At 38.7% G+C, this 12,348-nt stretch overlaps 1 protein-coding gene across 12 annotated transcripts in view; it reads left to right on the forward strand.

The window, feature by feature from the left end:
* Positions 1 to 12,348, forward strand: part of TFDP2 (transcription factor Dp-2) — a 208,237-nt gene that overhangs the window by 15,361 nt on the left and 180,528 nt on the right. Inside the window, exon 1 of one of the 12 annotated variants that reach the window (XM_021934774.2) lies at positions 10,193 to 10,763. The exons of the other annotated variants lie outside the window; for them this stretch is intronic. The gene's annotated coding sequence lies outside the window, so the exon portion shown is untranslated. Of the gene's footprint in view, positions 1 to 10,192; positions 10,764 to 12,348 lie in introns of those variants that run through there. 12 annotated transcript variants of the gene reach the window in all.

Consider the following 12,348-nt stretch of genomic DNA (forward strand, 5'->3'; position numbering starts at 1 on the left):
TCAGGACATGGGCATGGGCAAAGAGTGCATGACTAAAACACCAAAAGCAATGGCAACAAAAGCCAAAATAGACAAATGGGATCTAATTAAACTAAAGAGCTTCTGCTCAGCAAAAGTAACTGCCATCAGAGTGAACAGGCAATCTACATAATGGGAGAAAATTTTTGCAATGTACCCATCTGACAAAGGGCTAGTATCCAGAATCTACAGGAACTTAAACAAGTTTACAAGAAAAAAAAAACCCCATCAAAAAGTGGGCAAAGGATATGAACAGACACTTCTCAAAAGAAGACATTTATGCAGCCAGCAGACACATGAAAAAATGCTCATCATCACTGGTCATCAGAGAAATGCAAATCAAAACCACAGTGAGATACCATCTCATGCCAGTTAGAATGGCGATCATTAAAAAGTTAGGAAACAACAGATGCTGGAGAGGATGTGGAGAAATAGGAAAGCTTTTACAGTGTTGGTAGGAGTATAAACTAGTTCAACCATTGTGGAAGACAGGGTGGCGATTCCTCAAGGATCTAGAACTAGAAATACCATTTGACCTTGCAATCCCATTACTGGTTATATACCAAAAGGAGTATAAACCATGCTACTGTAAAGACACATACACACGTATGTTTATTGTGGCACTATTCACAATAGCAAAGACTTGGAACCAACCCAAATGTCCATCAATGATAGACTGCATTAAGAAATTTTGGCACATATACACCATGGAATACTATGCAGCCATAAAAAGGGATGAGTTCATGTCCTTTGTAGGGACATGGATGAAGTTGGAAACCATCATTCTGAGCAAACTGTCACAAGGACAGAAAACCAAACACCAAATGTTCTCACTCATAGGTGGGAACTGAACAATGAGAACTCTTGGATACAGGGTGGGAAGCATCACACACTGGGGCCTGTCGGGGGGTGGAGGACTGGGGGAGGGATAGCATTAGGAGAAATACTTAATGTAAATGACGAGTTGATGGGTGCAGCAAACCAACATGGCACATGTATGCCTGTGTAACAAACCTGCATGTTGTGCACGTGTACCCTTGAACTTAAGTATATTAATAATAGAAACAAAAAGAAATTAAACATGTAGGCTAAAAGGAAATATGGATGTCAAGAAATGACATACAATTTTAAGGTTTCGATGACAGAAGAGAAAAAAGCTAAAAGTGTTCCCAAAGGCAGGAAAAATAAAAAACCTAACAGTTCTGGGCACAGTGGCACAGCCTATAGTCCCAGCTACTTGTGAGGCTGAAGTGGGAGGATTGCTTGAGCTCAGGGATTCAAGGCTGTAGTATGCAATGATCCTGCCTGTGAATAGCTGCTGCTTTCTAGCCTGGGCAATGTAGTAAGACCCCATATCTTCAAAACAAAACAAAAACTATAATAGCAATAATAGTGACAATGTTCTGTTGTTAGTCACAGAGCAGAAGTACCATGTCTGGAAAAACGATTGTATTTCATGGAGATGCTATGGCTAATGATGCTGTTATGAACAGGGATATTGGTATGTCTGGTAAATTGAATATGGAGCCAGAAAAGTTACTGTGTTTGAGAATAAAAGTGATAGTATATGTCTCTGTCATTAAACTAGGAAATGTAGCACAGATTTTTTTTTCTTTTTGCTTAACTGTAGGTATATAATAAAGCATTCTGACCAACTGTTAAATAGAGCCTTGATAGACCATATATCTAGGTTCGTCTGTTGTCTTTCTATTACCTATCTATGTGTTAATATTAGGAGCTTTTGACTTATTTAATACTTCTTCCTGTTTGTAAAAATTAACTGCAGTAATTGACTCAGATTGGCTGTGAGCAAAAACAGAACTATTAATTCGACTTACTAATTTATGTAAAACATTTTCTGACTTTTAAAAATCATCTTAAGTAACGCAAGGGTAGAGTAATTATCAGCCCACCAACTATTTATTTATTAGGATTCCTATTGACGTAGGCAGAGTAAAGCAATTTTTCATATTGTGACTAATGGCAATTTTGGTTAATTTTGCACAGTTAGTTTAAATCTATCTTAAGTAACCAGTCTGCTTTTGGTAAAATTTTCCTGTCTGAAATAGGAGACTCTCAGTTTATATTTTCTTTGTTCTATTTTTTTTTTTTTTTGAGACGGAGTCTTCCTGTGTTGCCCAGGCTGGAATGCAGTGGCATGATCTCGGCTCACTGCAAACTCTGCCTCTCGGGTTCAAGCGATTCCTGTCTTAGCCTCCTGAATAGCTGGGACTACAGGCCTGTGCCACCACGCCTAGATAATTTTTGTATTTTTAGTAGAGACAGGGTTTCACCATGTTAGCCAGGATGGTCTCAATCTCCTGACCTCATGATCTGTGCACCTCGGCCTCCCAAAGTGCTGGGATTATAGGCGTGAGCCACTGCGCCCAGCCAAGATCAGTTTATATTTTCTAGTTCTCATTGTGTATGAATTTTATTGTGTCAGATAGCTCTCCATGAAAGCACTCCTGATTGTATCTATCCTTATTCTTAGCTCTTGGTTTTCTTGCACAGATTCCAGTATTTCCTCAAGAAGATAGGAAATCAGGTGCTAAGAATGAGGAAAGTAGGCCATTTGTGCTTTCTAGACTATTCTGGGCCTAGAATCTCAGGTTTGCCTTTCTGACTTGTTATTATTAACATTTGGATGCTTTCAATTTTACAATATTCTTCTTCTTCTTCTTCTTCTTCTTTTTTTTAAGACAGAGTCTCGTTCTGTCAGCTAGGCTGAAGTGCAGTGGCACGTTCTCGGCTCACTGCAACCTCCATCTCCCAGCCTCAAGCAATTTTCCTGCCTCAGGCTCCTGAGTAGCTGGGATTACAGGCATGTGCCACCATGCCTGGCTAATTTTGCCCACCTCAGCCTTCAGTGTAGCTGGGACTATGCGGAACTCTTTCTTCTATATTTTTTTCAGCCCTACTTTCGGTTTGTTTCCACTGTACTTGGAGTTGCTGTTGCCTTCAGTAATGCTTCCTCCTTTTCTTTTCTTTTCTTCTTTTTTTTTTCTTTTCTGGAGGAGTCTTGCTCTGTCATCCAGGCTGGAGTGCAGTGGTGTGATCTCAGTGCCACCTCCACCTCCAGGGTTCTTCTGCCTTACAGGTGTGAGCCACTGTGCCCTACCCTCAATTTTAAAATATTCTTAAAAAGAAAAGTCTTCCTCCTGTTTTTAGTCCCACTAACCAGAGGTAAAACCATGGTTTACAAAACAAAACAAAACCAGAACACTTTTGAGGCTGGGCGTGGTGACTCACACCTGTAATCCCAGCACTTTGAGAGGCTGAGATGGGCAGATCACTTGAGGTTAGGAGTTCGAGACTAGCCTGGCCAACATAGCAAAGACCGTCTCTACTGAAAATACAAGCAAATTAGTCAGGTGTGATGGCAGGTGCCTGTAGTCCAGATACTCGGGAGGCTGAGGCACAAGAATCACTTGAACCTGGGAGGCGGAGGCTGCAGTGAGCCGAGATTAAGCCACTGTCCAGCCTGGGCAACAAAAAACCAAACAAACCACTTTTGGGCCTGGTGCAGTGGCTTACACCTATAATCCAGCACTTTGCAGGGCTGAGGCGGGCAGGAGGTTTGCACCCAGGAGTATGAGACTGGTGAAACCCCATCTCTACTAAAAATACAAAAAATATTAGTGGGGGGTGATGGCACACACCTGTAGTCCCAGCTACCTGGGAGGCTGAGGCAGGAGGATTGCTTGAGGCTAGGATATTAAGTCTGCAGTGAGCTGTGATTGTGCCACTGGACTCCAGCCTGGGCAGCAGACTGCGTAAGACTCTTTGTCTCCAAAAAATCCTCAAAAAATACTTTTATTTGAAATTTGATAGATTCAAAAAGTTATACATATAGTATTTTAATTACACAGCTTGATGAATTTGTCTATTCATGCACCTGTGCCGCAGTGTTTTGGTTATAGAAGCCTTATAGTATATTTTAATGTCTGGTAAGTCTAGTCTTGTTTTGTAGTTTTTTTGTTTTAGTACTTTCCTGTTATTCTTATATGTTTGTTTTTTCATATGAATTTTAATAACTTATTCAGCTCCATAAAATGGTTTGTTAGTATTTTTATTATCATTGTATTGAATTTATAAATTAACTTGGGAGAATTTATATCTTTATAATGTTGAATTGTCTTATCCAAGAATATCATATATCTTTCTAGTGTTCATCTTCTTTTAGTTTCTTTTGGGAGTATTTTAACATTTTCCTCATACAGGTTTTTTTTTTTTTTTTTTTTTTAAAGCTTTATTGAGATACAATTCACATGTCATAATATCCTTTTTTTTTTTTGAGATAGAGTCTCAATCTGTCCCCAGGCTGAAGTGCAGTGGTGCGATCTTGGCTCACTGCAACCTCTGCCTCCTGAGTTCAAGCGATTCTCCTGCCTCAGCCTCCCGAGTAGCTGGGACTACAGGTGCTTACCACCATGCCCAGCTAATTTTTTGTAGAGACAGGATTTCACCGTGTTAGCCAGCTGGTCTTGATCACAGATCTGCCCGCCTTGGCCTCCCAAAGTGCTGGGATTACAGGTGTAAGCCACCGCGCCCAGCCCTATAACATCGTTTTTTTAAAGATGTATAAAGATGTGGTTTTTAGTATATTTACAAATATGTGCAGCCATCATCACTACCGAGTTCCAGAACATTTTAATCACTCTTTAAAAAACCCCATACTCATTAGCAGTTACTTCCCATCCCCTTCTCTTCCCAGCCTTGGAAACTACTAATCTATGTTGTGAGTCTATGGATTTGCCTATTCTGAATATTTCATATAAGTGGAATCATATAGTATGTGGCTTGGCATAACATTTTCAAGGTTTATGCATGCTGCAGATTATGTCAATAATCAACCCTTTATATTGCAAAATAATATTTCATCATATATGCCATATTTCCTTATCAGTTGGTGGACATTTGCATTATTTATACTTTTTTACTATTTCAATAATATTACTATGAACATTTTTATACAAAGTTTTGTTTAGACTTTTTTTTTTTTCTTTTGAGATGGAGTCTTGCTCCATTGCCCAGGCTGGAGTGCAATGGTGCGATCTTGGCTTACTGCAACCTCCACCTCCCAGGTTCAAGTGATTCTCCTGCCTCAGCCTCCCAAGTAGCTGGGATTACAGGCATGTGCCACCGTGTCCAGCTAATTTTTGTATTTTTAGTAGAGATGGGGTTTTGCCATGTTGGCCAGGCTGGTCTAGAACTCCTGACCTCAGGTGGTCCGCCCGCCTCAGCCTCTCAGAGTGCTGGGATTACAGGCGTGAGCCACTGTGCCCGGCCAGACATGTGTTTTTAATTCTTTCTGATAGGTGTTATGCATTTCTTACTACATTTATTACTAAGTATTTATTCTTTGTTGGCATTGGGTTTTCTTTACCATTATATACTCCAAGTGTTTATTAATTTTTGTATTGATCTGTATTAATTTTGTTGCTAATCATAAATTTACTTATAGTTTAACATATGGGTCCTTGTTGACATTGTTTGGGAGATAATTCTTTGGTAAACAAGGCGCACGCTTGCATTTTGGGAGCAGATATCTGCCTACATCTCTTAGATCAAACTTACAGAGTTACTCACATTTTATGTGCCCTTACTGATTTCAGTTTTTGTCTCTTTATTACTGAGAGGTGTGTATTAAAATTGTCTTGTATGGTTGTGAATTTCTTAGTTTCTCATTGTAAAATAGTCAGTTTTTGCTTTATATGTTTGATAAATTTGTAAATTATGTTATGAAATGTATTAATTCAGATTATCTTTGTCTATTTGTGTCTTCCTTCTAAATACCACCTTTCTTTAATCACTGTCTTCTTTATCCTCAATAATATTCTTACTCTAAAGACTATTTGTCTATGTTTATAGAGACACATCATCTTTTTTCATTTTGTTACTTTCTATGGGTATACTTTAGGCATGTTTCTTGTAAATAGCAGTTGTATTTTGTTTTCTTTTTCTTTCTTTTTTTTTTTTTTTTGAGATGGAGTTTTGCTCTTGTTGCCTAGGCTGGAGTGTAATGGCGTGATCTCAGCTCACTGAAACCTCCACCTCCTGGGTTCAAGCAATTCTCCTGCCTCAGCCTCCTGAGTAGCTGAGATTACAGGCACCCACCACCACATTTGGCTGATTTTTTGTATTTTTAGTAGAGATGGGGTTTCACCATGTTGGCCAGGCTGGTCTTGAACTTCTGACCTCAGATGAGCCACCCACTTCAGCCTCCCAAAGTGCTGGGATTACAGGTGTGAGCCACCGCGCCCAGCCCATCTTAACCATTTGTAAGTACACAGTTCAGTGTTAGGAAGTACATTCATATTGTTATATAACCATCACCACCATCTATCTCCAGAACTTGCATCTTGCAAAACTGAAACGCTGTATGAATTAAACAGTAATTCCCCATTCCTCCTTCCTCCCAGCCCCTGATAACCACCATTCTACTTTCTGTCTCTGTGAATTAGATTACTCTGGGTACCTCATATGTGGGGAGTCATACAATATTTGTCTTTTGTGACTGGCCTGTTTCACTTTGTGTCATGTCCTCACAGTTCATCAATGTAGCATATGTCAGAATATCATGCCTTATTAAGGCTGAATAATACTCTATGTGTTTGTTACATTTTGATGATCCATTTATCTGTCAGTGGACACTTGTGTTGCTTCTACATTTTAACCATTGTGAATAATGCTGCTGGAATATGGTTATACAAAAAGCTCTTTGAGACCTTGCTTTCAATTTTTTTTGGAGTATATACCCAAAAGTATATGGGTATATGCTGCATCATAAGGTAATTTTATTTTTACGTTTTTGAGAAACTGCCATATTATTTTCCACAGTGACTGTACCATTTTACATTCCTACCAGCAGTGCACAAGTATTCTAATTTCACTACACCTTTGCTAACACTTGTTATTTTCTGTTTGTTTGATAGTAGCAAACACACCATCCTAATTGGTGTGAGGCGGTATCTCATTGTGGTTTTGATTTGTATTTCCCAAATCATTAGGGATGTTGAGCATCTTTTCACATGCTTCTTGGCCACTTGTATATCTTCTTTGGGGAAATATAAATTTCAATCCTTTGCCTAGTTTTAATTTAATTTTTTTGTAAAAGATGGGATCTTGCTATGTTGTCCAGGCTGGTCTTGAACTCCTGGGCTCAAGTTTTTCTCCTGCTTTGGCCTGCTGAGTAGCTGGGATTACAGGCACAGGCCACTATGTCCTGTAGTCCCAACTACTCAGGAGGATCACTTGAGCCTAGTTTTTAATCTGGTTGTTTGGGTTCTTTTTTTTTAAATTGTTACATTATAGGAGTTCTTTATATATTCTAGATATTAACTCCTTATCAAATATATGATTTGCAAATATTTTCCCTTGTTCAGTGGGAACATTTTTACTCTGTTAGTATTGTCTTTTTGTATGTGGAATTTTAAATTTTTCATTGTCTAGTATGTCTATTTTTTTGTTGCCTGTGCCTTTGGTATCATTCTCTACCTTTTTAAAGATCTCTTTATTTTTAATGTTTTGCTGTGTCTAGGAGAGTTATTTTTGTTTTTTCTTTAATTGGGAGTCATTGTCATTTCTGAATCTGAGGATTTTTAGGTGTTACTTCCCCCAGCAACCCGCAGTTTCTAGAGTCTGTAGCTAGGCAGAGACATTTTCTTGTTATTCCTTTGCCGTTGGTTGATTTTTTTTTTTTTAAACCAGCCTCCCCTGTCCATTCTTGCACTGAGAATGTGTAAAAAATGGTGGAACCCTCAATACCAGCTCTGCACTTCATGTGGTTTCTGAGTCCTTGTCTACTTTAAAAGCATTAAAGGCCAAAAGTCTTGGTTACTCATATTGACAGGTTCCTCCAGGTTCGCTGAAAGCTTTACTTTTTTGTGAGCTCAGCATTTGACAGACTAATTTATCCAGCATTTCTAGATATTTTATTAAGATGAGATTTTCATATTAGTTACTGTGTTGCCAAAAAAAAAAAAGAAAGTTGCATTTCTTCTTTATAATTAATTTCTTTCCCTTTTTTCCTCTTTTTCCTTTTGAAATTCCTTGTAGTTGGACCTCCTGGATGGAAGAACTCTTCTCAAGCTTTCCTACTTTAAAAAAAAATTCTTTGTTTTACTTTGTGGGAAAATTCCTACCCTTCCTTTGCTGCTTTCTCCTCCCCAAATCCCCTGCTTCTGTTCTTTCCCTCCCTCCCTCTCTTTCTTTTTTTCTTCCTTCTCTTTTTTCTTTCTTTCTTTCTATTTTGTCTGTTAATTTGGTGTCTCCTGTTTTGTTATCTTGGCCTCTTTATTTCACGTTAGAGATTTTCCTCAGTTGTTTAGTAAACTTTGGCCATCTGTTCAGATTAAAGACCGCATCAATAAAAAGCTGAGTAAAAACTCTTTGTCCATGGGAGTTGTTAAGTGTAAGCCTTACACAGGGTGATTGAGTGCTTGCAGGTCTTTTCTCTTGGGTCACTTTCCCTCTCAGAGGAATCTCCTAGTCCCAGGCCGATTGGTCTGCGATCTGGAAGCTGGTTTGGGGAAGAGACCTGAGGTTCGCTGTGCAGCATGTAAATCTTCATTTAATCTTTCTGTGAGATGATATAATACACAACCCTTTTGTGTACATGGTTTCTACATCTAATCTGATTTTATGTCCTTAAAAGGTAAACCACTTGTTTCTTGCTGGGATGCAGAAGGGGCAGTTTCTGTCTTTCTTTCTTTTTTGAGACAGGGTGTTGCTCTGTTGCCTGGCTGGAGTGCAGTGGTGTGAGTATAGCTTGTTGTAACCTCAAGTTCTGAGTCTTAAGCAATCCTCCCACCTCAGCCTCCTGAGTAGCTAGGACTACGGACAGACATGTGCCACTGCACTCTGCTTTTTTAAAAAAATCTTTTTGTTGAGGTGGGGTTTCGCTGTGTTGCCCAGGCTGATCCTGAACTGGCCTCGGGCATTCCTTCCACTTTGGCCTCCCAAAGCACTGGAATTATAAGTGTGAGCCACTGGGCTCAGCCAGAAGGGGCAGTTTCTTAGCTACATGGGTTAAGACTTTATTCAAACTTTCAATCAAGTCTTTCTATTAACAGCCCCAACTGAGATTGTTGCTTTCAGATGGCTTCAATTCTTAAGCCTGTGTGATGAGATATTTGTAAGATATATTTTAATTATGTATGTGTAACTGATAAATGGTTTGGGAGGCCGAAGTGGGAGAATTGCTTGAGGCCAATTCAGGACCAGCCTGGGCAACACAGTGAGACCCCATCTCAACAAAAAGATTTTTTTAAAAAAGCAGAGTATTGGCTGGATGCAGTGGCTCACTCCTGTAATCCCAGCACTTTGGGAGGCCGAGGTGGGCAGATCACCAGGTCAAGAGACGGAGACCATCCTGGCCAACATGGTGAAACCCTGTCCCTACTAAAAATATAAAAATTAGCTGGGCGTAGTGGCACACGCCTGTAATCCCAGCTACTGGGTAGGCTGAGGTAGGAGAATTGCTTGAACCCAGGAGGCGGAGTTTGTAGTAAGCCGAGATCTTGCCACTGCACTGCAGCCTGGCAACACAGCGAGACTATCTCAAAAAAAAAACAAAAAAAAAAACAACGCAGAGTGTAGTGAAACATGTCTGTCTGTAGTCCTAGCGACTGAAAAGGTTGAGGTGGGAGGTATAGATATCTATCTGTAATATCTATGTTAATATATAACATTAAGATACATCTTGTAGATAAGCTATATGTAATTAAGATATATCTTATAGATACATATATCTGTATGTCTCGGGATATAGATATATCTACTTATATATATAAGTATATAGGTAGATACATTAATTATATATATTATGTCTCATAGATATCTATAAGATATCTATATATAACGTATGTTTTTGATGGGTTTATCCTTTTTTATCTTTTTAACATCATTTTACTCTAATTTCTTTTCTTTTCTTTTTTTTTTTTTTTTGAGACAAGGTCTCACTCTGTCACCCAGACTGGAGTACAATGGCAAGACCTTGGCTCACCGCAACCTCCGCCTCCTGGGTTCAAGCGATTTTCCTGCCTCAGCCTCCTGAGTAGCTGGGATTACAATAGGCACGCCACCACTGCCCAGCTAATTTTTGTATTTTCGGTAGAGACGGGGTTTCACCATGTTGGCCAGGCTGGTCTTGAACACCTGACCTCAAATGATCTACCTGCCTTGGCCTCCCAAAATGCTGGGATTACAGACATGAGCCACCGTGCCCGGCCAATTTTACTGTAATTTCAAGAAGGAATAGATAGAGACCTGTGTGTTCATATTTAACCAAAGAACCTTATAATACATTTTAATTATGTTATTTTCATGTAAAATTAGTATTATTATAAACTCAGGAGTTTTTTCTATGTTGCTTTCTGCTAATGGTTATTACAGTTTCAGAACTATAGAAAGGAATCCAAAAGGGCAGTAAGAGACATAAAGAAGAGGAAAAACAGGTTAATAACAAAGAATAGGAGGCTCAGATACACGTATCAGAGGGACTTTGATGAAGTAACGTCGCCACCTTCTGGCTTTTAAAAAAACTGTGTTGTTTCTATAATAAAATCTGGGAACCTGTAGTGCCAGTTACTTGGGAGGCTGAGGCAGGAGAATAGCTTGAACCCAGGAGGCGGAGGTTGCAGTGAGCCAAGTTCGTGCCACTGCACTCTAGCCTGGTGACAGAGAGAGACTCCGTCTCAAAAAAAAAAAAAAAAAAAAAAAATCTGGGAACCCCATAACGAGTAAGTAGCTAACTTGTATCCTGTGTCAGATTTAGTGGATTTGATCTTGTTTAGTTGTTCTCTATACTATTGAAGAAACGCACTTTTTTTGACATAGGATTTGATTACAATGTAACAAAGGCTTTTCAAGCCACCCTAAGAAAGGATTCTATCTAAAATATCTTAAAATATGTCTGTTATTTTAGGTTATTTCTGCTTGCATTAAGAAAACAGAAATACTGTTTCTGTGTTAAGGAAAATAGACAATTTTAAAAATTAAGTTAATTTGTTACATAGGTAGTTTGTGTTCATGGTACAAACTACAAATGATATGAGAGGCTATGAGTCATCCTACTATTTTGTAAGAAATAATAAAAAAAGAAAATTAAAATGACTTCTCTCAGCTAGCCAGTTCCTTTGCCCTGAGAGAATCTTTTTATACAGATGGTAATGTACTACATGTACTTCTTTATAACTTTCTTTTTTTCACAGAACAGTTTATACTAGAGGTCACTCTATATCAATACACAATGAGCTGCCTCATTTTTTTTTAGGCCATGATGTGTTTAGCTAGTCTACTGTTGATCAGCAGTTACGGGTTTTCCAATCTTTTGCTATATAAATGACACTGTAGTGAGTATCCATATAGATATATGTGTGTGTGTGCGCGCGTGTGTCTGTATGTGTATGGTTTCATATGACTCTAGAAAAAGCTCATAGAAGGATGTATACATTTGTATTTGTGTTGGATATGGTGACATTGCCCTCTGTAAAAGATTATGCCTATTTATTCTGCCACCACTAATGTAAGGCAAACTCTGTTTTCCCTCATGTTTCTCAAGACAATGTACTGGTATCAGTCTTTTCATCTTGTCTTGAAACCTTATTTTACATTTCTCTTAAGAGTGGGCTGAACATATTTTCATATGTGTAGAAGCGATTTGCGGGGTTGTTTCTGTTTGTTTGAGATAGGTCTTCACTTTGTCACCCAGGCTGGGATGTAGTTGCATGATAATAGCTCACTGCAGCCTTGAACTGCTGGACTCAAATGATCCTCCTGCCTCAGCCTCCCAAATAGTTGGGACAGCAGGTACATGCCACCATGACTGGCTAATTAAATTTTTTTTTTTTTTTCCGGTAAAGTTGGAATCACCTTATGTTGTCCACACTGGTCTCAAACTCCTGGCCTTGAGCAATACTCCCACCTTGGCCTCCCGAAGCACTGGAGTTACAGGTGTAATCTACAATGCCCAGCTCATTTGTGTTTTCTGTTATATATTCTTTGCCCATTTTTCTTTAGGCTTTCACTCTACTGCTTATTTTTAGGAGCTCATAGTTCACACGGTAGAAATTAACTTTCTGTGGTATGAGTTGCAGATACTATTTTTCCAGTTTATTTTCTTATGATTTACATGGTGATGTTTTCTTTAAATGTAAAAAAAAAAATCATATATGTGCATATTTTGTAGTCATATCAGTCTTTACTTTGAAGACTTCTGGGCTTGACTTCATATTTAGAAAGATCTTCCACACTCAGAAAATTAAAAAATTTAATTTCCATGTTTTCTTGTCTTACCAAAAAAATTACGTTGAATTCTGTGGGCTA

Source organism: Papio anubis, chromosome 2 (assembly GCF_008728515.1).
Source record: "Papio anubis isolate 15944 chromosome 2, Panubis1.0, whole genome shotgun sequence".
Taxonomy (NCBI): domain Eukaryota; kingdom Metazoa; phylum Chordata; class Mammalia; order Primates; family Cercopithecidae; genus Papio; species Papio anubis.